Source organism: Sus scrofa, chromosome 18, assembly GCF_054392235.1.
Source record: "Sus scrofa isolate SSC_HxYL_T2T_F1_AM1 chromosome 18, Sscrofa_HxYL_maternal_Yorkshire_Landrace_v2.0, whole genome shotgun sequence".
In the NCBI taxonomy this organism is placed as follows: Eukaryota; Metazoa; Chordata; class Mammalia; order Artiodactyla; family Suidae; genus Sus; species Sus scrofa.
The window spans coordinates 18,395,466-18,422,524 of NC_139400.1; positions in this window are offsets into that span (position 1 = coordinate 18,395,466).

Sequence of the window (27,059 nt, forward strand, 5' to 3'; positions counted from 1 at the left end):
AGCGAGGCCAGGGATCGAACCTGCGTCTACATGGATACTCGTCACATTCGTTTCCACTGAACCATGATGGGAACGTCTCAAGTTTTCCAAGTCAAAAACCTTTTTGAGAACCTGAAAGCTATTTATCCTCTCCCTAGATCAAAATGTACATGAGAACAAACTTTCAAGATTAACTACAGGGTATTCAGAGGCCCAAACTTGAAGCTTGTCCTTTGGGCCACAAAGTTAGAAACCTTGGTTGAGAGACTCGAGTGCCCCTGATTGGCTTGAGATTTCCTACAATCCAGCTTCAGTCGAGTTTCTTTTTCTTTCTGTCTGTCTGTCTGTCTGTCTTTCTTTCCGTCTTTCTTTCTTTCTGTCTTTCTTTCTTTCATCTTTTTAGGGCTAAGCCTGAGGCATATGGAGGTTCCAAGGTCAGGGTTTGGAGCTGTAGCCAGAGGCCTACGCCACAGCCATGGCAATGTGGGATCTGAACCTATACCAACCTATACCAATGCTGGATCCCTAACCCACAGAGCAAGGCCAGGGATTGAACCCACGTCCTCATGGATACTAGTCAGATTCGTTAACCACTGAGCCATGATGGGAACGTTCAGTCTGTTTCTTTACTGGATCTTCCACTGTCTCTCTACACGGACCTTCTTCAAAATCAGACTGGTCAGCTGGTGACTTGCTACAAACGGCCAGGGGCAGTCATATCTTTTTGTCTTTTTTTTTTTGGAAGAATCAGGATTTTTTTTTTTTTTTTTGTCTTTTTGCTATTTCTTGGGCTGCTCCCGCAGCATATGGAGGTTCCCAGGCTAGGGGTCGAATTGGAGCTGTAGTCTCCGGCCTCTGCCAGAGCCACAGCAACGCGGGATCCAAGCTGCGTCTGCAACCTACACCACAGCTCACGGCAATGCCGGATCATTAACCCACTGAGCAAGGGCAGGGACCGAACCCGCAACCTCATGGTTCCTAGTCGGATTCGTTAACCACTGCGCCACGATGGGAACTCCAAGATTTTTGTTTGTTTTTTAAATTAAAAAAAAAAAATGCCTAATTGAGCAGTTCCCATTGTGGCGCAGCAGAAACAAATCCAACTAGGAACCATGAAGTTGTGGGTTCGATCCCTGGCCTTGCTCAGTGGGTTAAGGATCTGGCATTGCCGTGAGCTGTGGTGTATGTAGGTCGCAGACGTGGCTTGGATTTGGCATTGCTGTGGCTCTGGCATAGGCTGGTGGCTACAGCTCTGATTCAACCCCTAGCCTCCGAACCTCCGGTGCGGCCCTAAAAAGACAAAGACAAAAAAAAAAGGAAATGTTTAATTGAGATAAAATACACATAACATAAAATGTACCATCTAACCATTTTAAGTGTATGGTTACATAGTGTTAAGTATTTCTTTTTTCTTTGTTTTTTTGGCCTCACCTGTGCTGGCCTGTGGAAGTTCCCTGGCCGAACCCGTGCCTCAGCATAGACCTGAGCCGATGCAGAGACAACACTGGATTCCTAACCCACTGCACCACAGCGGAAACTCCAGAACGTTAAGTATATTCATGTTGTAGAGCTTATCTTCCTGTGTTGATTCACGCTTGTCTGCAATACCCTTTTTAACTCTCTGCTTTCCGAATCTTAATTTTCCTTCAAGGCTTGGCCAAGCACCATCTAGTTCAGGAAACCATTTCCCAGCCAGCCTCACTAGCCCTCCACTGTCTCATCTTTTCTATTTTTTATTTTTATTTTTATTTTTTGTACCAAAAGTAATATTATTTGTTTGGTGCTTAGCTGCCTCTGTCTTACCTGTTTTTTTTTTTTTTCCTCCTTCTTCTTAGGGCTCTTTCTGTGGCATATGGAGGTTCCCAGGCTAGGGGTCAAAGCAGAGCTGTAGTTGCCAGCCTACACCACAGCCACAGCAGTGCAGGATCTGAGCCACATCTGTGACCTGCTGCTGTCACCACTGGTGATGGCCCCACCTGTTTTACTGAGACATGACGATTATCTGGAGTTTGTCCACTGGGCCATTCTCTGCTTTGCATGGGAATCGAAGCCTTCACTTCACTCTAAATTCCACTCCTTTTGGGAGTTCCTGTCGTGGCGCAGTGGAAACGAATCCGACTAGGATCTGTGAGGTTTGGGGTTCGATCCCTGGTCTCGCTCACTGGGTTAAGGATCTGGCATTGCCATGAGCTATGGTGTAGGCCAATGGCTACAGCTCTGATTAGACCCCTAGCCGGGGAACCTCCATACACCGTGGGTGCAGCCCTAAAAGGACAAAAAGACCAAAATAAATAAATTCCACTCCTTTAGCTTCTCTCTGGTCTTTCAGCTCTCTCTCCAGGCTTCTCGGTTTTGAGCCTCAGCCATCCCTTTTCCTGTGGATGGTAATCAAGTCTGCAAACGTATGGTCTACCCACGCATGCACCCACATACGCTCCCACGCCCGCACATCCGGCCGTGCTCTCCTGGCGAGGCTCTAAGTGTTATCAAATGTGTCCTCCTGGGTGACGAGCTTGCACTTGCTGCCACTGGTCCTGAATCCTCCTTCCAGAGCAACACAGACGGCTGTTGTTGCTTGATGTATTTGCAGACAACATCCATCCTTCCCTTTCAGCTCTTTATGCTTCTTAAATTTTACTTTTATTTTTTATTTTTTTAGCTTTTTAAATATTTTCAGCTTTTTATGCTTCTTATCTTAAATTTTTACTCTTATTTTTAACTTTTTTTGCTTTTTTTTTTTTTTTTTTTTTTTTTTTTTTAGGGCCGCCCCTGTGACATGTGAAGGTTTCCAGGCTAGGGAATGAATCAGAGGTACAGCTGCCAGCCTACACCACAGCCACAGCAATGCAGGATCCGAGCCGTGTCTGTGACCTACACCACAGCTCATGGCAATGCCAGATTCTTAACCCATTGAGCGAGGCCAGGGATCGAACCCGCAACCTCATGGTTCCTAGTCGTGTTCGTTTCCCCTGCGCCCCAATAGGAACTCCTCTTAAATTTTTTTTTTTTTTATTATTTTCCCACTGTACAGCAAGGGGGTCAGGTCATCCTTAGATGTATACATTGCAGTTACAGTTTTTTCCCCCACCCTTTCTTCTGTTGCGACATGAGTATCTAGACATAGTTCTCAATGCTATTCAGCAGGATCTCCTTATAAATCTATTCTAGGTTGTGTCTGATAAGTTAAATTTTTATTGAAGCTATTCCCCCAGGCATTGGTTGCTTGCTTGCTTCCTTTCTTGCTTTTTAGGGCCCTATCCATAGCATGTGGAAGTTCCCAGCTAGGGTTTGAATCAGAGCTGCAGCTGCCAGCCTATGCCACAGCCACAGCAATGCCATATCTGAGCCTTGGCTGTGACCTATACCACAGCTCACGGCAACGCCGGATCCTCTAACCCCCTGAGTGAGGCCAGGGATCAAACCCGTGTCCTCATGGATACTAGTCAGGCTCATTATCACTGAGCCATGACGGGAACTCCCAGCCATTGCTTTCTCATTAAAGCTGGCAGGCTCCATTCTTGACTTTTGATGCTGTTAACTGCTTTCTTACTCTTTGAATTCTACTTTCTACTTTCTCTCCATTCTGACGTCTCCTTTTCCTCCTAATCCTCAATTCTAAGAAAACTCTCTAGGCAACATCTTCTGTGTTCCAGACACTCTGGTTCATACTCTATTTTTAGCTTTGTCATCTCCCATCTGTGAAACTCTAGGAAGTCAGGACTATTGTAAGATGCTCTTACCTAGAAGGAAAAAAAAGAAAGAAAGTCAGAACTACCTTCTCATCATTTTGAACAATCCTCTCATAAAGTCCTGGTAAGTGGGAGGTAGAACTTAATGAAGGTTTCATTTCCTCTGTTCTAGTTCCATTACTTCTTTTTTTCTTTTTCATTTTTGGGCCACACCCATGGCATGTGAAAGTTACAGAGCCAGGGATTGAACCTGAGCCATAGCAATGACAACGCAGGATCCTTAACGCACTAAGCCACCAGGGAACTCCTCCAGTTCTGCTTTTACAAAGTTCATTTTCTCATATGTTTCTAAAACATCCCAATGTCTACTAAATTTTTCTCTCTAGCCCCAATTTGTTACTCATTTTCCAATCTTCAATTGCCTGGCAATCACCACGATACCCTGCTGGCAGCCCAGCGGAATAGATTTCATTTTCTCACCAGTCCCTGCAAACCCACTTCCCACATAGCTTTCCTGGTGGTCTTTCTTTGATACACTGCTTGCAACATTTCTGAGTAACCTTAGGCATCAGCACACATTTTGATCCTTATTCATTAAGTGGTTCTCTCTGATTACTGGCCTGGGAGTCTCCACTGTACCCTAATTCTCACATTTTGTGCTTTGTCTTTAACCGTCAGTGGCAACCTCATCCTCCCAGGCTCACAGCCTTAAAGATATTTATTTTTGTCTTTTTTTTTAGGGCCACACCCGCGGCACATGGAAGTTCCCAGCTAGGGGTCGAATCCGAGCGGGCAGCTTCGCTCCTACGCCACAGCCACAGCCACGTGGGATCCAAGGTGTGTCGGGGACCTGCACTACAGCTCACAGCAATGCCGGCTCCTTAACCCACTGAGTGAGGCCAGGGACTGAACCTGCATCCTCATGGATACTTGTCAGGTTCATTACTACCAAGCCATGACGGGAACTCCCAAGGATGCTTCTTGACACGTCTTTTCCTCTCTCCTTTCCTCAGGCTCTGGGCTTCCCTGATTCCTTCTGTTCTTTCTCGCTTACTTTTCTCACTCATCTTTCACGTTGTTTTCTAAGCCACTTTCCTCTCTCCAAAGGCCTTATTTTTGGCGTTCCCCCGTCTAGTCAGCCCTGCTCCAGCTTGCTCCATGCTCAGCTCTTAGAATAATCTTGTTACTCAGTATTTTTGTGTTATTCTGCGCAGGTATCAAAAGGGTCTTGTTTCCTGCGTCAGTGTTGAGATCTTGTATGAATCCTCATCTCTAGCTAGAAAATCTGGGAGACCAGAGACCTTGAGGGTAAGTAGGAGCGACACCTCCCTTCCACAGATGTCTCGTTTGGGAAAGTTCTGAACATCTGAACATCACTTTTTTTTTTTTTTTTTTTTTTTTTTTTTTTGCTGCACATGTGGCATATGGAAGTTCCTGGGCCAGGGATCGAACTTGCAACCTGCACCACAGCTGTGGCAACGCCAGATCATTAACCCACCACTCCACACGGGAACTTCCTGAATTAAAGTAAAAAACCTTCCCGTGGTGGCTAAATAGTAAGGATCCACTAGGATCAATGAGGATTCGGGTTCGATCCCTGGCCTCGCTCAGTTGGTTAGGGATCTGGCATTGTCCTGAGCTGTGATGTGGGTTGCAGACATAGCTTGGATCCTGCATTGCTGTGGCTGTGGTGTAGGCCAGCAGCTACAGCTCTGATTTGACCCCTAGCCTGGGACCTTGCATATGCCTTAGGTGCAGCCCTAAAATGCAAAGTAAATAAATAAATAATTAAAAGCTTTATTGAGATATAATTTACACATATACAAGTCACCCATTTAAAATGTACAGTGGGAGTTCCCATTGTGGCCCAGCGGATTGAGACCTGACTAGTATCTACGAGGATGCAGGTTTGATCCCTGGCCTTGCTGAGTATGTTAAGGATCTGATGTCACAGACGTGCATCGGCTCAGATCCTATACCACTGTGGCTGTGCTGTAGGCCAGCAGCTGCAGCTCTGATTCAGCCCCTAGCCTGGGAACTTCCATATGCCACAGATGTGGCTCTAAAAAGAAAAAAATGAAAAAAAAAAAACACCTGTGCAGTGGATTTTAGGGATGTTCACAGAGCTCTGCCTCTATCACTAATTTTGGAACATTGTCGTCACCCCCTGCCCAGGAAGACCCAACACCTCTCAACAGCCACTCTGCATTCCTCGCCTCAGCTCCTGGCAACTAGCGATTTACATTCTGTGCCTATGGATTTGCCTGTTCTGGACATTTCATAGAGAGGGGTTATTCAGTCTTTTGTGGTTGGCTTCGTGGCATAATGTTTTCAATGTGTTTGTCTACTTGGCGTCCATCTGTCAGAAGGCCACCTATATTCATTGTATTATCTTATTTTCTGTATTTTTTTTTTTCCTTTTTAGGGCCACACTCTCAACATATGGAGGCTCCCAGGCCAGGCTAGGGGTCAAACTGGAGCTACAGCTGCCAGCCTACACCACAGCCACAGCAACACCAGATCCTTAACCCACTGAATGAGGCCAGGGATCGAACCGGTAACCTCATGGTTCCTAATCGGATTTGTTTCCGCTGCACCACGACGGGAACTCCTTATTTTCTGTATTCTTGATGCTCTGGCATTTGTGGCCGTGCTGACTGGGCAGAGCCTGCCTCTCCCAGGACTAGCCAGCTCTTTGAGATAGCCATAGGCTCGCCCTGCAGCCCACTTTTCATATGCCAACGATCTGGTCCAGGGTTCACGCCCCAAACCATCCACACCCTTTATCAAACTTTCACACGCCAAGCCAGTATTTCCCTGCTACCAGACCACTAAGAGATGGCCCTCCCCAAAGCCGGCCAGAATTACTCAGACTAAGCTATCCTAAACTGTTGACCCTGTCCCGGCTTGCCGTTCCTGCAGAAAACACAATAAAGGCTCTGGCTGCCCCAGACGCCTGCCTCCTGGTCCGAACTGGAGCTTCCCCCCATGGCCCCGTGCACGTGGTGTGCCCTCCTTTCAGGAACGTGAGTAATACTCAGCTTCTCTCAATGGCATTGCCCTCTCCTTGCCATGCAGTCACCTCCGTCAATTAAAATCCCACGGGTACATCTGAGACAAAGGCTCCTGCGTGCTGTGGTAGGTATCAGTACTTCCTTTCTTTTTATGACTGAATTTTATGCCTATGCCACATTTTGTGCATTCATTCATCAGTTGATGGACATTTGGGCTCTTCCTACTCTTTGGCTGTTATGAATGTGCTGGTAGGTGCATTTTTGTCCTCGTTTTTGTGTGGATATATATTTTCTGGTCTCTCGGGTATATACCTGGGCGTGGAATTGCTGGGTCATATGGTAACTTCATTTAACATATAGAACTGCCAAACTATTTTCTAAAGTGCCTGTACCATTTTATAGTCCTGACAGCCAACTGCAGCAGTTCTAATTTCTCCGTGTCCCCAGTGGCACTTGTTAATGTCTTTTAAAAATTCAGTTATCCCAATAGGTTTGAAGTGGTGTCTTATTGTGGTTTTGATGTGCAGTTCACTAATGACTAATCATATTGAGTTTCTTTTCTTGTGCGTATTGGCCATTTGTATATCTTCCTGGAGAAAAGTCTCCTTGGCCAATTAAAACTTGGGGTATTTGGGGGTTTTGTTTGTTTTTTATTGTTGTAAGAGTTCTTTATATATTCTGGATACAAGTCCCTTATCAGTTACATGATTTAAAATATTTTTCTCCTATTCTGTGGATTGTTTTTTCACATTCTTGCTGGTATCCTTAGAAACACAAATGAAAAAAACATTTTGGGGGGCAGTTCCCATGTGTCTCAGTGGTAGCGAATCTGACTGGCATCCATGAGGACGCAGGTTTGATCCCTGGCCTTGTTCAGTGGGTTAAGGATCTGGTGTTGCCATGAGCTGTGGTGTAGGTGGCAGACTTGGCTTGGATCTGGCATTGCTGTGGCCGTGGTGTAGGCTGGCAGCTGTAGTTCCAATCTGACCCCTAGCCTGGGAACTTCCCTATGTTGCAGGTGTGGCCCTAAGAAGACAAAAAAAAAAAAAAAAAAGTTTTTTTTTGGCCGCACTTTGGAAGCATATGGAAGCTCCCGGGCCAGGGATTGAACCTGCACCACAGTAGTGCCCCTGAGCCACAGCAGTGACAGTGCTGGATCCTTGACCACTAGGCCACCAGGGAACTCCAAAATTTTAAGAATTTTGATGAAGTCCAGTTTACCTATTTCTTCTTTTTTGCTTTTGATTTTGGTCTTGTATATAGCTGTCTTTGCCTAGTCCAAGGTCATGAAGATTTACTCCTAAGTTTTCTTCTAAGACTTTTATAATTGTATTTATTATTATTTCTTTTTTTTGTTTGTTTTTTGGCTGCCTCAAAGCATATAGAGTTCCCAGGCCAGGGATAAGATCTGAGCTGGATCCTTAACCCACTGTGCTGGGATAGGGGTCGAACCTGCATCCCAGCACTCCAGAGATGCCACTGATCCCTTTGTGCCAGAGCAGGAACTCCAGAGTTTTATTATTTTAGCTCTTAGCTTTCGCTGTATGATCCATTTTGAGTTAATTTCTGTATGTGGTATCAGCTAGAGTCCAAGTTCATTCTTGTGCATGTGGATATCTCTTTGGCTGCCGAATCATTTGTTGAAAAGACTCTTCTTTCCCCAGTGAACCATCTTGACACCCTCATCAAATATCAGTTGACCGTAAGCGTAAGAGTTCATTTCCGAATTCTTGATTCCGTTCCATTCATCTCTGTTGTCTGTATGATCTGTGTGATCTGCATTGATCTCTCTGTCTATCCTTGTGCCAATACCACACATTCTTGATTATTATAGTTCTGTAGTAAGGTGTTTGTTTATTTTTTTGTCTATTTAGGGCTGCACCGTGGGCATATGGAGGTTCCCAGGCTAGGGGTCTAATCTGAGCTGCAGCTGCCTGCCTACACCACAGCTCACGGCAACGCCGGATCTTTAACCACTGAGCGAGGCCAGGGATCGAACCCACAACCTCATGGTTCCTAGTCAGATTCGTTTCTGCTGCACCACGATGGCAACTCCTGTAGTAAATTTTGAAATCAGAAAGTGTGAGTCCTCCAACTTTTTCTTTTGCATTATTGATTTGGTGATTCTGCATTTCCACATGAATTTTAGAATTAGTTTGTTAATTTTTTTTATTAATGATTTTTGTTTTTTCCATTATAGTTGGTTTAGTGTTCTGTCAATTTTATACTGGACAGCAAGGTGACCCAGTTATACATACATGTATACATTCTTTTTTCTTACATTATCACGTTCCATCATAAGTGACCAGACATAGTTCCCAGTGACTAGATATAGATCCTGGTAGGATCTCACTGAATTTGTCAATTTCTTTTAAAAAAAGGCAGCTAGGATTTTGAAAGGGATTGTGTTGATTCTGTAGATCAGTTTGGAGAGTATTTCCATCTTTATAATGTTAAATCTTTCCGTCCGTGAATATGGAAGTCTTTCCACTTCTGTAAGTCTTCCTTAGTTAGTTTTCAGTGATGTTTCATAGTTTTCGGTGTACAAGTCTTTTATATATATATATATATATATATATATATATATATATATATATATATATATTTTTTTTTTTTTTTTTTTTTTTTTTTTGTCTTTTTGCCTTTTCTTGGGCTGCTCCTGCGGCATATGGAGGTTCCCAGGCTAGAGGTCTAATCGGAGCTGTAGCTGCCAGCCTACGCCAGAGCCACAGCAACGTGGGATCCAAGCTGCGTCTGCAACCTACACCACAGCTCATGGCCACACTGGATCCTTAACCCACTGAGCAAGGGCAGGAATCGAACCCGCAACCTCATGGTTCCTAGTTGGATTTGCTAACCACTGAGCCACGATGGGAACTCCAAGTCTTATATGTCTTTGATAACATTCATTCCTAATTTTTTTTTTTTTTTTTTGCTTTTGTACGGCTGCACCTGAGACATATGGAGATTCCCAGGCTAGGGGTGGAATCAGAGCTGTAGCTGCTGGCCTTCACCACAGCCACAGCAACACAGGATCTGAGCTGCGTCTGCAACCTACACCACAGCTCATGGCAATGCTGGATCCTTAACCCACTTAGTGAGGCCAGGGATCAAACACGCGTCCTCATGGATGCCAGTCACGTTCGTTAACTGCTGAGCCATGATAGGAACTTCTGTTCCTAAATATTTTTGGTGCTATTATAGATGGAATTATTTGCTTGATTTCATTTCACATTGTTCGTTGCTGGTGTATGGAAATATAATTGATTTTTTAAAAAATTCATTTTATTATTTTATTTTATTCTTGTCTTTTTGTCTTTTTAGGGCCATACCTACGGCATAGGGAGGTTCCCAGGCTAGGGGTCAAATCAGAGCTGCAGCTTCCAGCCTACACCACAGCCACAGCAATGCTGGTTCTGAGCTGCATAGCTGACCTACACCACAGCTCACAGCCACTCTGAAACCTTAATCCACTGAGTGAGACCAGGAATGAAACCCGCGTCCTCAAGGATACTAGTCAGGTTCATTAACCGCTAAGCCACAATGGGAACTCCAGGGTATAACTTATTTTTGCATATTGATTGTATATCCTCCATCCTACCTAAACTTGTTTGCTACTCTAATTATCTTTTGTGAATTCTTTAGGATTTTTCATATACAAGATCTCATCTGGGAATGGAGATAGTTTTACTTTTTCCTTTCTGATCTTGGATGCCTTTTATTTCTTTCTTTTGCCTAATTTCCCTGGTTAGAACATCCAGTACAATGGTGCAGAGAAGCGGTGAGAGCGGCTATTCTCATCTTGCTTCTAATCGTAGGAGGAAAGCATCCAGTCTTTCACCACAAGTATGATGTTAGCTGTGGCTTTTTCACAGAGAGCCTCTGCCTTTTTGTCATCCTATGCCATCCTGTTTCTCTTTCTGTTCTCTGACTTGATAGTTTAATGGAAGGAATGGGAACCTCAGAATCAGACTTGGATTTGAATTGATTGTTTTATTAATTCTCCCCAGAAATGTTGAGTGCTAGACAGCAGTGTGTGAAAGCAAATCCCCGCCCCCAAACTACTGCTAATACAGTGAGAGGGACTGTCGTGTGGGTTACATTTTTTGTATGCGGGGGTTGAATATTGCAGTGTGATGAGTGCTGTGATGAGCTGTGTGTGGGGGGGATGCCCAGGGCAGTGAGGAGTACAGAAAATGGGCCCCCAGAAGGACCAGGACACCCTGAGGATATGATGGATATGATGCCTGCATTGCTCTTGAACAACAGTAGGAGGCAGTCTTGGAAGAGAGGGAGTGTGTAGAGAGGTGGGAGGATGGCTAGATTCTGTGAACCACAGGAAGGTCTTCAGGGCCGGGGATGGAGTCTTGCAGGTGGGGCCTGAGGTGCTCCTACAATTAGCAGAACCGTGTCGTCAAGGGCTTTGCAAGCTTTCGAAGGCTTTGTGGGGACTGGATCTGTGTGTTCCACCAGTTGGGCGGTAGGGAAAGAGATGGACTGGTGACGGGAGAGACCATGGAGAGGGAGGCCTGGAGGCAGGAACTTAGTGCGTCAGAACCGAGGGCCTGGAGTAGGTTGGACCAAAAGAATAGAGTCAAGGAAGATGAGCAGGGGGCATTAACCAGGTGTGTTGCAGTTGACTGGGAGAGCTGGAGATGGATGTGGAAAGAATGATCTCAGGTTTTTTTTTTTTTTTTTTTTTTCTTTTTCTTTTTTGGCTGCCCCATGGCATGTGGATTTCTCTGGCCAAGGGTCAGATCCAAGTCACAGTTGTAACCAGTGCCTCAGCTGCAGCAACTCCGGATCCTTGGATCCCTGGCCAGGGATTGAACCTGTGTCCCCGTGCTTCAGAGATGCTGCTGATCCATTGCACCACAGTGGCAGCTCCTGATCTTGGGTTTCTCACGTGGCCTCCGGGTTGTTTGGTGGACAAACCCGAGTCAGTTTCCTCGTCTGTAAAATGGGGAAAATGCTTCACGGATAACAGTGTGCGCGAATCTCTGAGCACAGCGTGGGGTGGGGACTCAATCCACACTCATCCTTTCTGCTCTGCCCCGTTTTGTTTCTGTTTCTTCCATCCTCTGAATGCAGGTCTTTGGTTGGTCCAACCTTCCGAATGCTCTCCTCAGAGTTCCTCTTGTGGCTCAGAGGTAACGAAACCCGTAGTAATCATGAGGACGTAGGTTCGATCCCTGGCCTCGCTCAATGGGCTAAGGTTCCGGCGTTGCCATGAGCTATGGTGTCGGTTGTAGACACGTCTCAGATCCCTGGTTGCTGTGGCTGTGGTGTAGGGTGGCAGCTACAGCTCCGATTCAACCCCTGGCCTGGGACCTTCCATATGCCGTGGGTGCAGCCCTAAAAAAAAAACACACACACACACACACACACACACACAAAAAAAAAGCTCTCCTTTGCTGGGTCCCATGGTTCCCACTGTCACCCCCTGTGGCTGATCTCAGATCTCTCTCTCCACCCGATCTCTCCTGTAGTATTTGTGACCGTATTCTGGGCATCTCCATGGCCTCTCAACCTTCAGGAGGGGAGCCGTCTGCTACATCTCTCCCTTCCCCATCTCCATAGGCCGTTTAATGCCAAGTCATTTCCTCCATCACTCTGGCTTAAAACCGTCTTCTGCGGTGGACAAAACACTTCCATCTCTGGTGGTCCCCAGTTTTCCAGAGTCATTTTGACCTGTCCCTCTCTCTCTCTATCATCTCCTCACATCCAGTACAAATGCCAGCTCTGTTTAGTCACCTCAGTGACGTTGTGCACACGTCTCCTTTCCTGTCCCCGCTGTCACCGCCCTCCTTCAGGTCATTACTCCCACCTGAACTGAAACACTGGTTCGCTGATGTCTCTCCTCCTTTTTTTTTTTTTTTTTTTGTTTTTTGGGTTTTTTTTTTTGCCTTTTCTAGGGCTGCACCCTTGGCATATGGAGGTTCCCAGGCTAGGGGTCCAGTCGGAGCTACAGCTGCCAGCCTACGCCAGAGCCACAGCAATGGGGGATCCGAGCCGTGTCTGCGCCCTACACCACAGCTCACAGCAACACCAGATCCTTAACCCACTGAGCAAGGCCAGGGATCAAACCCGCAACCTCATGGTTCCTAGTCGGGTTTGTTACCACTGAGCCGCAGTGGGAACTCCCATAAGTTTGTTTTCTATCTCTGTGAGTCGGTTTCTGTTTTGTAAATAAGTTCATGTGTATCATTTTTTTAAAGATTCCACGTATACGTGATAGCAGGTGATATTTGTCTTTCTCTGACTGGCTGGCTTCACTTAGTATGATCGTCTCTAGGTCCCTCCGTGTTGCTGCAAGTGGCATCATTTCATTCCCTTTTCGTGACTCGTATTCCACTGTGTGTATGTACTGCATTTCTTTATCCATTCCTCTGTTGCTGAAACATGGGTTGTTCCCATGTCTTGGCTATTGTAAACAGTGCTGCCATGAACAGTGGGGTGCACGTATCATTTTGAATTAGGGTTTTCCAGATATATGCCCAGGAGTGGGATTGCTGGATCATATGATAGCACTGTTTTTAGTTACTTTGCACTTATGATTTATGTATGTATCTTATCTTTCCTACTAGATTTAATCTCCTGGAAGCTGCCTTCCTCATCTCTGTAACTTCCCAGTGCTCTTCCTCATATAAGTACTTGGTGGTGGAATAAACTGCATTTCTCATCTTCCTAAAGCAGGAGCTTTGCTTTTCCAAACGTCCATCCTCCACGGTCTGTGGCACAGACAGTAGAGGCTCAAGGGCAGCTGACTTTCCCCTGTGGGAAGTTAATACAGAGTAGTGTTACTGCAGTTAACTTCCGTCTTGTAAGTTAACACAGAGTAGTGTGAGGATATTACAAAGGCTCATTCGTCTTTAAATTCCTGGCAACTGGAGTTTCCACTGTGGCTCAGTGGGTTAAGAACCCAACATCATGTCCCCAAGGATGCAGGTTCGATCCCTGGCCTCGCTCAGTGGGTTAAGGATCCGGCATTGCCACGAGCTGCAGCGTAGGTCACAGATGTGGCTCAGATCCCGTGTGGCTGTGGCTGTGGCTGTGGTGTAGGCCAGCAGCTGCAGCTGCAATTTGACCCCTAGCCTGGGAACTTCCATATGCTGCAGGTGCGGCCCTAAAAAAGCCAAAAAGTAAAAATAAAGTTACATACTTCTTGGGTATTTTCTGTCAAAATAAAGAGCCAGGTGATTCATTTGGGAAATTCCACGAGGTGTGCCGGGCCCTCCCCTGCCCCTCCCTAGAATGGCTCCTCAGCGAGTCTGCCTCAGAGGCGGCTCTCGGTCCAACTCTCTGTCAGTGATTTCCAGGAACTGAGAAGGGATGCAGGAAGAATAGAAAGCATTAGATAGTTTCTGTCTTGGGCTATAAAAAACTGAAAACCCTCAGTTCCTACCGCCTTCGTCTCCTGGCAGCTCAACAGGGAAGGAGAGAACGTGTGAAGGTGCCAGGGTGCCAGCAAGAGCATCCGTGTCCTTGGCGGTGCTCAGAAGAGCATTCGGGCTCTCGGTGACTCACCGCGCGCGCAGGCCTGCCCACCCGGGGCTGAGCGCTGAGCACGGGGTGAGTCAGAACTCGGCGGCTTCCTCCGTGGCCTCCAGCCCTCACCCCCCCATGTCCTCCCCCAGGCTTTCTGGGCTGGAGCTGGGCGGGGGGACCTTCGATGCAGGAGGACAGGCAGTGAGGAGAGGGTGCCTGTTCTGGTCCGTTCCTTCCTCAAGGGTTTCCTGCCCTCATCTGCACGAAGTCCTGGGGAAATTGGGAACCGACGAGGAAGATCTGGAAGACCGGGTAGTTTGGGGGCCTGTCTAAAACTGGAGCCACTTGCAAGTGGGCTGAGGATCCGGCATTGTCACTGCAGCAGCTCAGGTCACTGCTGTGGTGTGGCTTTGATTCCTGGCCCGGGAACTTCCACATGCTGCGAGTGCAGCCAAAAATAAAAAAAATAAAAACCAAAACACAAAAAAAAAAGTAAAATTGAGGCCACATAAGCCATTGAGACGAACAGTGCTCCTGCGTCAGTCCCTGCAGTGGCCTCATTGCAATGTCCTGCTGCTCTCAAATCAGGCGTTCTGTTCTCTTGCTTTGTCCCTCTCTTGTCTCTTCATTCTTTTCTCTGTCCCCTTGCTCAGCAAGAATTGTATACATGTATGAAGTCCCGGCTGTTGGATTTTTCCTTCTCAGGATATTTTTTCAACCAGGTGCGTCCACATCCCTTGGCTGGTCCTCCTCTATCCCGCCTCACGGAGAGGACAGCCCAGTGTTCCCAGGACCAACCCCTTAGTGTTCCCCTACTAGCCGACCCCCCCAGTGTTCCCCACACCAGTCGACCCCCTGTGTGGACCCAGGCTGAGAGTTCACCACATTTGTTCCCCTTTGACCTGCAGCAAAGTCATTATTTTATTTTATTTTATTTCAGGCTGCACCCAGGGCATATGGAAGTTCCAATTGGAGCTGCAGCTGCCGGCCTATACCAGTCACATCAATGCCAGATCCGAGCTGCGTTTGCCACTTATGCCACAGCTCACGGCAATGCCGGATCCTTAACCTACTGAGCGAGGCCAGGGATCAAGCCTACATCCTCATGCATACCAGTTGGGTTCGTTACCGCTGAGCCACAACAGGAACTCTGAAATCATTAGTTCAAAAATCGCTCCACTGCCATGCTTCGCTTTAAAATGGATCCTTCTTCATCTGGTCGACCCGGGTCTGGGGGGCCCTTCAGCCAAGCTCTCCGCTCCTCAGGGCCAGCCTCTTGCCGTGTGTCCCACTTCACTTTCGTAGCAAGTCACCTTCCTCTTCGCCACTTTCCCACCACTGATTTTCTTGGATCCACTCAGGTTGAAGCCGAAGTGTCCCTGGACCTCCTTCACAGCGGGAGCTCCTTGTTTCCAGCTCTGCGGGTGTCTGTCAACAGAATCGGTTCCAGGACACTTTATGGAAACCCAGGCACAGCTCGGTTCGGTGGCTTCTCTGGCATGCTGTAGCCCTGCCCAGAGGAGAATGGCAATTTACCATCTCAGAGGTTTTCTGTTTCCCTTCTTTGCGGCTGTGCAGCATCCATGATCTGAAGAGAGGGCAGCTTTAGTAACAAAACACCCAAGTGCGTCTGTTTCCAGAAAGAGCTGGAGCAATCAGATGGTTATGATCATTGTACAACTACAGATGTGATAATTCATTTGAGTAATTAAAAAAAAAAAAAGCTGGAGTTCCCGTCGTGGCGCAGTGGTTAACGAATCCGACTAGGAACCATGATGTTGCGGGTTCGGTCCCTGCCCTTGCTCAGTGGGTTAACGATCCGGCGTTGCCGTGAGCTGTGGTGTAGGTTGCAGACGCGGCTCGGATCCCGCGTTGCTGTGGCTCTGGTGTAGGCCAGTGGCTATAGCTCCGATTAGACCCCTAGCCTGGGAACCTCCACATGCTGCAGGAGCAGCCCAAGAAATAGCAAAAAGACAAAAAAAAAAAAAAAAAAAAAAAAAAGCTGGAGCAGCTGAGGCACTGGGAGCCACAGGTCATACCCTGTGTGAGGAGTGGGGGTGGTCGGGTGTGAACACCACTTCCCCTTTGTGTGGGGGTCCGCACTTGGAATGCGCGTGACCAGGTCTCTGGATCACAGCCACTTCTAAGCGCCAGCCGAGCACCTGTGTATGTCCAACACATTACACGATATTTGAAAGCACAAGGGATAGATACTCTAAAATCCATCGCAGTGAGGTCACCTGGCGCAGTCACATGTGGAGTGTTTTGGAGCAGCTTCCGTGTTTAGCAGCAGAGCAAAGCCATGAGTGGGTAGGACCCAGACGTAGGCCTGTGGTAAAGTGAGGTGCAGCGAGTGCCTGAATGAATGAATAAATGAATGAATGAAGGGGTTCGGCATTTATTCCCGGGAGCACAGATATGCTTCCTTGGCTGGAGTTCGACCCTGGAGCTGTGTTTGATTTCTGTCACACAGCTCCCTTTTCAGGAAACCACTTTCCCATAAGAGATGAGAGGAATCCCTGTGCTCTGAGTTGTTGCATTAAAGCAGGAATGGGTCCCTCTGAGTTACCCGCATGCTCTTCCCTGGAGTGTCATCTGGAGTTTATACTAAGTCCTGGGAGCAGCCTCCCCTCTGCAGGCCTCCAGGACTCAGCTCCTCGGGCTCTGTCCCCACCTTCTGGGACCCGTTCCTGCTGGCGCTCACCCGCCAATCTCCCGATGGTGCCACTTCTCAGCAATTGGCTCCCCTTCTTGTCATCTCCCTGACCTGTGGGTGGCAGAAGGGACCAGTATACGTTTTGCTCCCTAGCGATGCATCCCTTCATTCCGCAGACAACTACAGAGCACCTGCTGTGCTGCGTTCCCTGATTATTCCACCTGTCCTCACCGGGTCCATCTACCAACTTCAAGTTCTCCCTCTTTGCCTAGTGAGTTTGGTGCTAGACCAGTTGTGTCCTACCCTCTTTACGGCCACCACGGCCAAGGAATGGAACGTTCCTGCTACTGACCATCCAAACATCCCGCCCTTCTCACTGTCTCGACCTCCCTAACTATGGTGTCCCTTTGGCAGGACGCTGCAGTCACCCAGGAGGGCATGAGGCTGCTTGGACTTCCCAGTCACATGGGACTCTTGTCCTCCAACCTTTTCAGCTTGAGATCTGACTTATGTTTTATAGGATTAACAGGCGACATTTCTGGCTTTGCCTTTGCCAGATGTCGCTAATCAACGGCCTCCTCTCCTTCCCCTCGCCTCTGACCAACATCACCAACTGATGGCCAGGGCACTGCTCCAACTGAGCCTGGACACAGGCTTGAAAGTCCTTCTCAGCATGAACCACTAGAGCCACTACATCTTATCATGTTTGGCTTAAGGGGTTGCAGTGATTTTCAAAACATTTTGGGGAGTTCCTGTCGTGGGTCAGTGGTTAACAAATCCGACTAGGAACCATGAAGTTGTGCGTTCGATCTTTGGCCTTGCTTAGTGGGTTAAGGATCTGGCATTGCCATGAGCTGTGGTGTAGGTCACAGATGAGGCTCAGATCCCATGTTGCTGTGGCTGTGGTGTAGGCCAGTGGCTACAGCTCCAATTAGACCCCTAGCCTGGGAACCTCCATATGCCGCGGGTGCAGCCCTAGAAAAGGCAAAAAGACAAAAAACAAAACAAAACATTTTGGGACCCCAGCCTCTTTTTGTCCTTCCAACTTCCATCTCACCATGACCTTCAGGCCTCAGAGCGCTCATTCTCCCACTCTAGTTACCCTCTCTTGTTTCTCTGCAAAGCCCAGAATGCTGACCAGTTCAAATATGTGCTTTCTATAATCCAAGAATGCCTCACTCCTTGGGTTTTTATTACGCAAACACCCCCCTTCTGCCCCCGCTGCCAAAGCCTGTAGCTTTCTCCCGTCTCCCCATTAGAGTTCCAGGCACTGATGGCTGGGCCTTGGGGTGGATTTGCTGTGGTGCCTGCTCGCCAGCCTTGTCTGGGCTCCAGTCATGACTTCGTCCCCTCTTGGCTCTGTGTGTCACCGTTTGCCGTCGACGTGCCGTTCTTGAGCCACCAGTCACTCCTGGCCCTGTCCTTTGAAGCAGCTGACTTCGTTTCTTAGGGATGCATGTGAAACCATCTTCTTTCATCTCCACTGGAAAATCGCCTCTGCTTTCTCCCGCCCATTCCCCCTTCGCTTCCGTCTACGTCCTCCTGACCCGTTCCCGGGTCAGTCCGCTCTGCTCCCTCTCGGGCCTTCGGAGGCCTGTCTGTTCATCCTCCTTTCTCTCCCCAGTCTCTGGGCTGCCCTGTGCCTCTGGTGCTTCTCCTCCTTCATGATCTCCTAACCGCGAGAACAGATGAAAACCACGAGTTAAAATGACACCCCCAAACCTTTCCCCTCAGCATACGACTCTCTTCATCTTCATTATTATTTATTTTTTATTTTTTTGTCTTTTTGCCTTTTCCAGGGCTGCTTCCTGCGGCATATGGAGGTTCCCAGGCTAGGGGTCCAATCGGAGCTGTAGCTGCCGGCCTACACCACAGCCACAGCAACGCCAGATCCGAGCCACGTCTGCAACCTACACCACAGCCCACGCACAGCAACGCCAGATCCTTAACCCTCTGAGCAAGGCCAGGGATCGAACCCGCAACCTCATCGTTCCTAGTCGTACTCGTTAACCACTGAGCCACGACGGGAACTCCTTCATCTTCATTATGAAATGAATTAAAGATTGTCTGTACCCTAAATAACATAGCCACCACCCTCTGCCCCATTCTGACCCTCCCTCCTCCCCCCTTGCGGCCATTAGCTTCTACCTCTTACCTGCTCCAAGCACCATCCCCCCCCACCCCTTGCCCCTTCATTCCTGTCCCACGGCTACTAGTCGGGTCTGGACCATGCCCATCTCAGCTGGCTGTTCAGGAGCCTCTCTCTCCACTTTTCAATATATTTACTACACGGATGCCTAGCTAATCAGTCTCAGGGACAACTTTGAGAACTTCATTCTTCTCCTCAAAATCAAGTGGAAAATTCTTGATTCGGCAAGCCTGGCTTCCTGGTCCTGGCCCCCTCCTACCTTTCCAGCTACCTGGCTGCCTGGATTTTTGCCCAGGCAAACTGGACCCCTTACTAAAATAAAACATACCCTCTCTTGTTCTTCCTCTGAACCGTGACCTGTGCTCGGTTGTCTGGAGTAGCCTCGCCTGCTTCCCTATCCTTCAAAGCTCAGTTCATGTTCCATCACCTTCATGCGTCCATCCGAGATTTCCCCCACTCTGAATCCTGAATCTCTCTCTCTCTTTTTTTTCTTTTTAGGTCTGCACTCACAGCATATGGACGTTCCCAGGCTGAGGGTCGAACTGGAGATGCAGCTGCTGGACCACAACGCCAGATCCGAGCCGCATCTTCCACCTACACCGCAGCACACATCAACGCTGGATCCTTAACCCACTGAGCGAGGCCAGGGATCAAACCCACATGGATCAAACCCACATAGTCCTTGTGGATACAAGTCGGGTTCCCTACCACTGAGCCACAACAGGAACTTCCCCCTCTGAATCTCTTGAAGAACATTTTTGGAACCTCCTGAAAGCACAGCTGTATTACTACTCTTAGATCTATTTCTAGCCTTTAATATCCTTGAGGACAAAGAATGTGTATTTTTAATCTCACCCATCCGCTCAGCCCCAACACCAGTGTCTAGTATAGGTTTGCCTTACGGTGAGTCCTTTCTTGGTGCCCATGAGGTGTCCATTGATAGCCACTCTGAACCCAAGATCCCAAACTGGTACCCACAGCTCCCAGAGTAATCTAGGACACGCTTTGTTTAGCCATTCTGGAGGTGACTTGTTTGTTGTGTTGTGTTGTGTGTGGGTGGTAAAATGCAGAAAATATAAAACTGGTCATTTTAACCATTGGACGTGTACACTGAAGTGGCCTTAATTACTGTCACAGTGTGGTGCAACCGTCACCGCTCTATTTCTGAAAGGTTTTCATCACGCCAAACAGGAACTCTGTAGCCATGAAGCAATAACTCCTCAGCCCCTGGTAACCTCTTACCTACTGTCTGTGAATTCGCCTCTTCTGGATAATTCATGTAAGTGGAATCATAGGATATTTGTGCTTTTGTGTCTGGTTTATTTCACTTAGTATAACATGTTCACGGTTCATCCGTGTTGTAGTACATATCAACACTTCATTCCTTTTTATGGCTGCATAATAATCCATGGTGTGAGCAGCGGGGGGGGGGTTCCCTTGTGGCTCAGCAGGATAAGGATCTGGTGTTGTCATTGCTGTGGCGTGGGTTCGATCCCTGGCCTGGGAACTTCTGCATGGGCATGAGTGTGGCCAAAAAAAATAATATATATATATATATATATATATCTATCTCCCATGGTGTGGCTACACCACATTTTATTTATCTCCTCATCTGTTGATGGACACTTGTGTTGTCTTCACCTTTTAGCTATTGTGAATACTGCTGCAGTGAACCTTGGCCTAAAAATATCTGTGCGGATCCCTGTTTTCAGTTCTTCTGGGTATACACCTGGGAGTAGAATTGCTGAGTCCTGTGGTCATTCTATGTTTAGCTTTTTGAGGAACCTACTGGAGAGTTTTTAAAATTCAGATTATTTAACAACGATAGAAAATGAAGGAGGCCACATGAAGTCAGATTTTTTTTTTTTCCCAACTTCTTTTGAAAAAAAAATCAGTAAGTCTGGCTGTCCTGGGTCCACCTTCTGGAGATGAGTGGGGAGCACTCCCTGTAGACGAGGTGTCTGGTCTCCAGCTCCACAAGGTCCTTACCTGGCTGGCATCAGATGAGGGCGCTCCCTGCCTGGGCCAAGGTCTAAGACTTCGCGCTGGTTCCCTCCCTCGCTGTGCCTTCCCAACCCCGCCCTATAGACGCCGTTTCCCTCCTGTGTTCCTACTCGCCCCGTGTTATTATCCGTGTCCTTACATTCCTCTTCCCACTGAGGCTGTACCTGTCTGAGAGCAGAGGACCTGTCTTTTTATCTCTGATCTACCAGAACACATTGTTTACACCCAAAGTCTTAATTATATCGAATTTTATTTATTCACTCATTCATTCTTTTTACGGCCATACCTACAGCATATCGAAGTTCCCAGGCTAGGGATGGAATCGGAGCTGCTGGCCTCCACCACAGCAGTGCCAAATGTGAGCTGCATCTGCAACCTATACTGCAGCTTGAGGCAACACCAGATCCTTAACCCACTGAGCGAGGCCAGGGATTGAACCCATATCCTCATGGATTCTAGTCAGATTCTTAACCTGCTGAGCTACAGTGGGAACTCCTGAACTGGTGTTTATTTATTTATTTTTTGTGTTTTAGGGCCGCACCTGCAACATGTAGAAGTTCCTAGGCTAAGGGTCAAATTGGAACTGCAGCTGCCAGCCTACACCACAGCCACAGCAATGTGGGATCCGAGCCATGTCTGTGACCTACACCACAGCTCACAGCAACACCGGATCCCTGAACCACCGAGTGAGGCCAGGGATCAAACCCGCATCCTCATGGATACTAGTTGGATTCAATTCCACTGCGCCACAACAGGGTCTCCCTGGATTTTTAAATTGAACAGCTGAGGTGTAGAGCAGAACTAATTTGTACGGTCATGACTGACTGAATCAAGCAGGTCTAGACAGCATCATGGGATAAAAAGGGGAAAAGTCTAAAATTGGGGAAATGAATTATAGATTACAGGCAACCAGGGCAGGGCTAACCACTTCCTCATTTATGATGTTTCTTCCCTAGGGTTTTCTTTTTTATCACTCTAGGCTTCAGTCTGATGAAAGTCATCTAAAAGACGGTTTATGGAAAACTGAAGTACAATATCATAGAATAAGTTATTAAGAAATAGAATTAAAATGTAGTATCTGTATCCACATGCAAGAGAATAAATTTGGAGCCCGGCCTCTCATCATATACGAAAAATAACTCGAAATAGATAATCACCATAAATTGGCTCACTCACCATGGAAAATAGTTTGGAGGTTCCTTAAAAACCTAAAAATAGAGCTGCCATAAGATTCAGCAATCCCCCTCCTGGGCATATATCTGGAAAAGGTGAAAACTGTAATTCAAAAAAATACATGTACCCCTGTGTTCAAAGCAGCGCTTTCCCCTCCACACACACCTGCAACTCGTGGAAGTTCCCATACCAGGGATTAAACTTGCGCCACAACAGTGACCTAGGTTGCTGCAGTGACAGTGTTGGATCCTTAACCTGCTCTGCCACAAGGGAACTCCCATAGCAGCACACACTATTTACTATAGCCAAGACATAGAAACAACCCAAGGATCCATGAAAGGGTGATTGATTTAAGAAGATCTGGGATATATGTACAATGGAATATTATTCGGCCTTAAAAAAGAATGAAATAATGTCATTTGCAGCAACATGGATGGACCTACAGAATATCATACTAAGTGAAGGAAGTCAGACAGAGAAAGACAAATATTATATAATATCATTTATATGTGGAATCTAAATATATAATACAAATGAATCTATATGACAAACAGACTCAGACGTAGAAAACAGATGAGACTGGGCATGTTCAGGATGATATGGCCCTAATCGACCTAGAAAAACAACTTACAGTTCCAAAAGGGGAAAGTGAGGAAGGGATAAATTAGGAGTGTAGGATTAACAGATACACACTAATGTACGTAAAATAAATAAACCGCAAGGATTTACTATATAGTGCAGTGAACTATGTTCAATATGTTTTCATAACCTACAGTGGAAAATAATGTGAAAAATATATATGTAACTGAACCATTTTGATGTACACCTGAAACTGACACAGTACTGGAAATCAACTATATTTCGGTAAAAAACAGATCATCACCTAAATTTTTTGTTGTTTTGATTTTTTGTCTTTTTGCCTTTTCTAAGGCTGTTCCTGCGCCATATGGGGGTTCCCAGGCTAGGGGTCTAATTGGAGCTGTAGCCACCAGCCTGTGCCAGAGCCACAGCAATGCCAGATCTTAGCCACGTCTGCGACCTACACCACAGCTCATGGCCCCGCCGGATCCTTAACCCACTGAGCAAGGCCAGGGATTGAACCTGCAACCTCATGGTTCCTAGTTAGACTCGTTAACCACTAAGCCACAATGGGAGCTCCAATCATCACCTAAATGTTAAAGCAGAAGCAACAAAAGAAAAAAAAAATTGAACTTCATCAAATTGGAAACCTTTGGGTTACAAAGGATTCCATGAAGAAAATGAAAACGCTCACAGAATGGGAGAACATATTTGCAAATCACATATCTGATAAGGAAATTGCGCCTAGAATATATAAAGAACTCTTACAACTTGACAGTAAAAAGACAAATAGCTCAAAGGTTAGGTAAAGAGGAGTTCCCGTTGTGGTTCAGTGGTAATGAACTCAACTAGTATCCATGAGGATGCAGTTTCGATCCCTGGCCTCGCTCAGTGCGTTAAAAATCTGGCAAGGCCGTGACCTGTGGTGTAGGTCTCCGATGTGGCTCAGATCTGGTGTTGCTCTGGCTATGGTGTAGGCCGGCAGCAAGCTCTGATTCAACACCTAGCCTGGGCACTTCCATATGTAGCACGTTAAGGACCCAATGCCGTTTCTATGAGGACGCAAATTTGATCCCTGGCCTTGCTCAGTGGGTTAAGGATGTGGCATTGTTATAAGCTGCAGCATAAGTCTCTACACAGTCTGGTGTTGCTGTGGCTGTGGTGTAGGCTGGCAGCTGCAGCTCCAATTCATCCCCTAGCCTGGGAACTTCCACACGCTACAGGTGTGGCCTCAAAAAGAAAAAAAGAAAGAAAAGAAAGAAAACGTGTCCCCACAAAAACTTGTACACATGTGTTCTTTGCACTTTATTCGTAACAGCCAAAAATTGGAAGCAACCCAAATTTCCATCAACTAATGAAAGGATAAACAAAATGTAGTATATCCATGCAATGGAATATTATTCAGCCAGAAATAGGAATGAAGCATGGGTACATGCTCTATAACACAGATCTATCTTGTAAACGCTAGGCCAAGTGAAATAAGTCAGACACAAGAGACTACATATTATATGATGATTCCATTTATATGAAATGTTCACAGTAGCAGTTAGCAGTTGTCTGGGGCTGGGAGGTGGGAGAGGGTATGAAGAGTGCGTGCTCATTGGTATAGGATTCCTTTTTTTTTTTTTTTTTTGTCTTTTTGGGGCCGCACCTGCAGCATATGGAGGTTCCCAGGCTAGGGGTCCAACCAGAGCTACGGCTGCCAGCCTATGCCAGAGCCACAGCAACACCAGATCCGAGCCGTGTCTGTGACCTACACCACAGCTCACAGCAACACCGGATCCTTAACCTACTGAACGAGGCCAGGGATCGAACCCACAGCCTCATGGTTCCTAGTCAGATTTGTTTCCACTGCACCACGACGGGAACTCCGGTACAAGGATTCTTAATTGGGGTGAGGAAAAATGTTCTAGAATGAGATTGTAGTGATGGTTGTTCTGTGACTATATTAAAAACCACCAAACTGTAAATAACAGAGAAGAAATAGAGGATCCAGACTGAAAATGCTATTCATTCTTTTTATGTCGCTGATCAAATACACAATACTCAAAGATGATCAAAAAAAAAAAAAAAAAAAAGTGACTAAAACATTTACATATGACCTGGAACGATGTGCTGAGTTTGCTTTAAAATGCTCCAGGCCCTTCCATGCAGAGTAAACTTGGGTGGGGATGGAAGAAATACAACGGACAACACGTGGATAATTGTTGAGGCCGGAGGGTGGGCACATGGAGTTTATTATACTTCTCTATTTCTGTGAACGTGACCATTTTTTTTCCATAATAAGATTTAAAAAAAAAAAGCAAAAACAGCTGCAGTTCAGTAGTTACGCACTAAATACGCCTGTGTGTGTTTGGGGAGTTCCCCGTGGAGGGCTGTGACTGTGGCCTCGGTTGGGGTCATCTGCAGGCCTGTGTCCCTGTGTGGATGGGGGGGGAGGGTTTCCCTGAGGAGAGGCCTGAGCACCTTGTGGATGTATTAGTTTCCTAGGGCTGCTGTATACAGTTAGGCAAACCAGGGGTTAAGCCGCAGGATGCATCCCTCCCACTTCGGAAGGCTTAGGAGTTTGAAACCAGGGTGTCCAAGGGGCCAGGCTCTCTGAGGCTCTGGGGGAAGGTCCTTCCTTGTCCCTTCTAGCCTCGGTCCTTGGGGTGCCTGGCTTGTAGACGCCCTACTCCAGTTTCCGCCTCTGTCAAGAGGCCTCCCCCTCCCCCCACCTTCTCACAGTCTTCCCTCTGTGGTCTGTCTCCAGCTCTGCTTCCTCTACTTGCAGGACAACCCCCTCGTTGACTGTGACCTTGTCTTTACTTGCTGACCCCTGCTGCAAAGACCCTTTTTTTTTTTTTTTTTTCTTGCTTTTTAGGGCTGCACCTGAAGCATAGGGAAGTTCCCAGGCTAGGGGTTGAATCAGAGCTCCAGCTGCCAGCCTGCACCACAGCCACAGCCATGCCAGATCTGAGCCTGTGACCTACACCACAGCTCATGGCAACGCCGGATGCTTAACCCACTGAGGGAGGCCAGGGATCAAACCCGCGTCCTTTCCACTGCGCCACAGCAGGCACTCCACAAAGACGCTACTTCCAAATAAGGCCACAGTCCCAGGGAAGAGGGATTAGGACTTGAATGTGTCTTTTGGGGGCTGGGGGATAGGATTCAACCCAGAACTAGCAGAAAAAAGAGGACAGGTTCTTAGCAAGCACATCTATACTGAATCACCCCCTGGGCAGGCCGCAGCAGACACACCGTTGACAATGACTGCACCCGAGGGAAGCTCATCGTTCTCCGGCCGACTGTACCTTCCCCAACCTGAAAACCCAAGCCTTTTCTGGGGACCCATTTCCCACTCGGCAGCCTTGACTGATGAGTGACCCATCTAGACTCTTCCCGTCTGTCAGCTCCTTTCATCAGAATGTGCTTGGGGCGGATTTTCACCAGTCTGCACTTGAGAAAATGTCCATTTCCTCCTCTTTGGCACAGACCCGCACGCACTTTCCGAGTTTATCTTTTGAGCTGGCTGCTGAAGTTATTTTAGACTCTAGCTAAACTGACCCAGAAATCATTCCTCCTTTGAAACTTCCTCTGAAATGGTATTCACTCCGACTCTGACTCAGGGTTGCACTGTGCTGTCCCTGGCTCTGTCATCTTACTCTGGCCTTTGGCCAAAAGCAATGAACTCAGACCTCCATGTTAAATGGCTCTTAGAATACATACTTTTTTTTTTTTTTGCGTTTCAGGCCCTGGCATGTGGAGGTTCCCAGGCTAGGGGTCAAATCGAAGCCTGGGGTCTAATCAGAGCTACGGCTGCCAGACAACACCACAGCCACAGCAGTGTTGTGTTCAACCGCGTCTGTGACCTACACCACAGCTCATGGCGACAGTGGATCCCTAACCTGCTGAGTGAGGCCAGGGATCGAACTCGCAACCTCGATGTGCCACGATGGAAACTCCTATGTAAATAATTTTATGCCAGTAACCCAGATATCTGATCTTGCTGTGGAGTTTCATATATTCACTTGAAGAGTTTCGTGGAGGCAGAGCAAGCTCCTCTGTGCTCATGAACTGTCGGGCCAAGGACTGTGGCTTCCTTTGCAGCAGAGAAGTGGCTGGGCTTTGGGCTCTTTCACTTCCTCCACAGCCACCTTTGGCCTATGTTTCGGCTCCTATGGATAAGGAATGATTTTCAACTCATTTGTTTTCATCCCATTGCTCTCAGGAGAGTGGGAAAGGCCTGGGCAGGAAAGATCTGAAGTTTTTTGGAGAAGGAGGATGGGGAGGCTGGCCTGACCCAGAGGGTGCTTGGGTTCCAGTCTGGGGAACTTAGGTGTGAA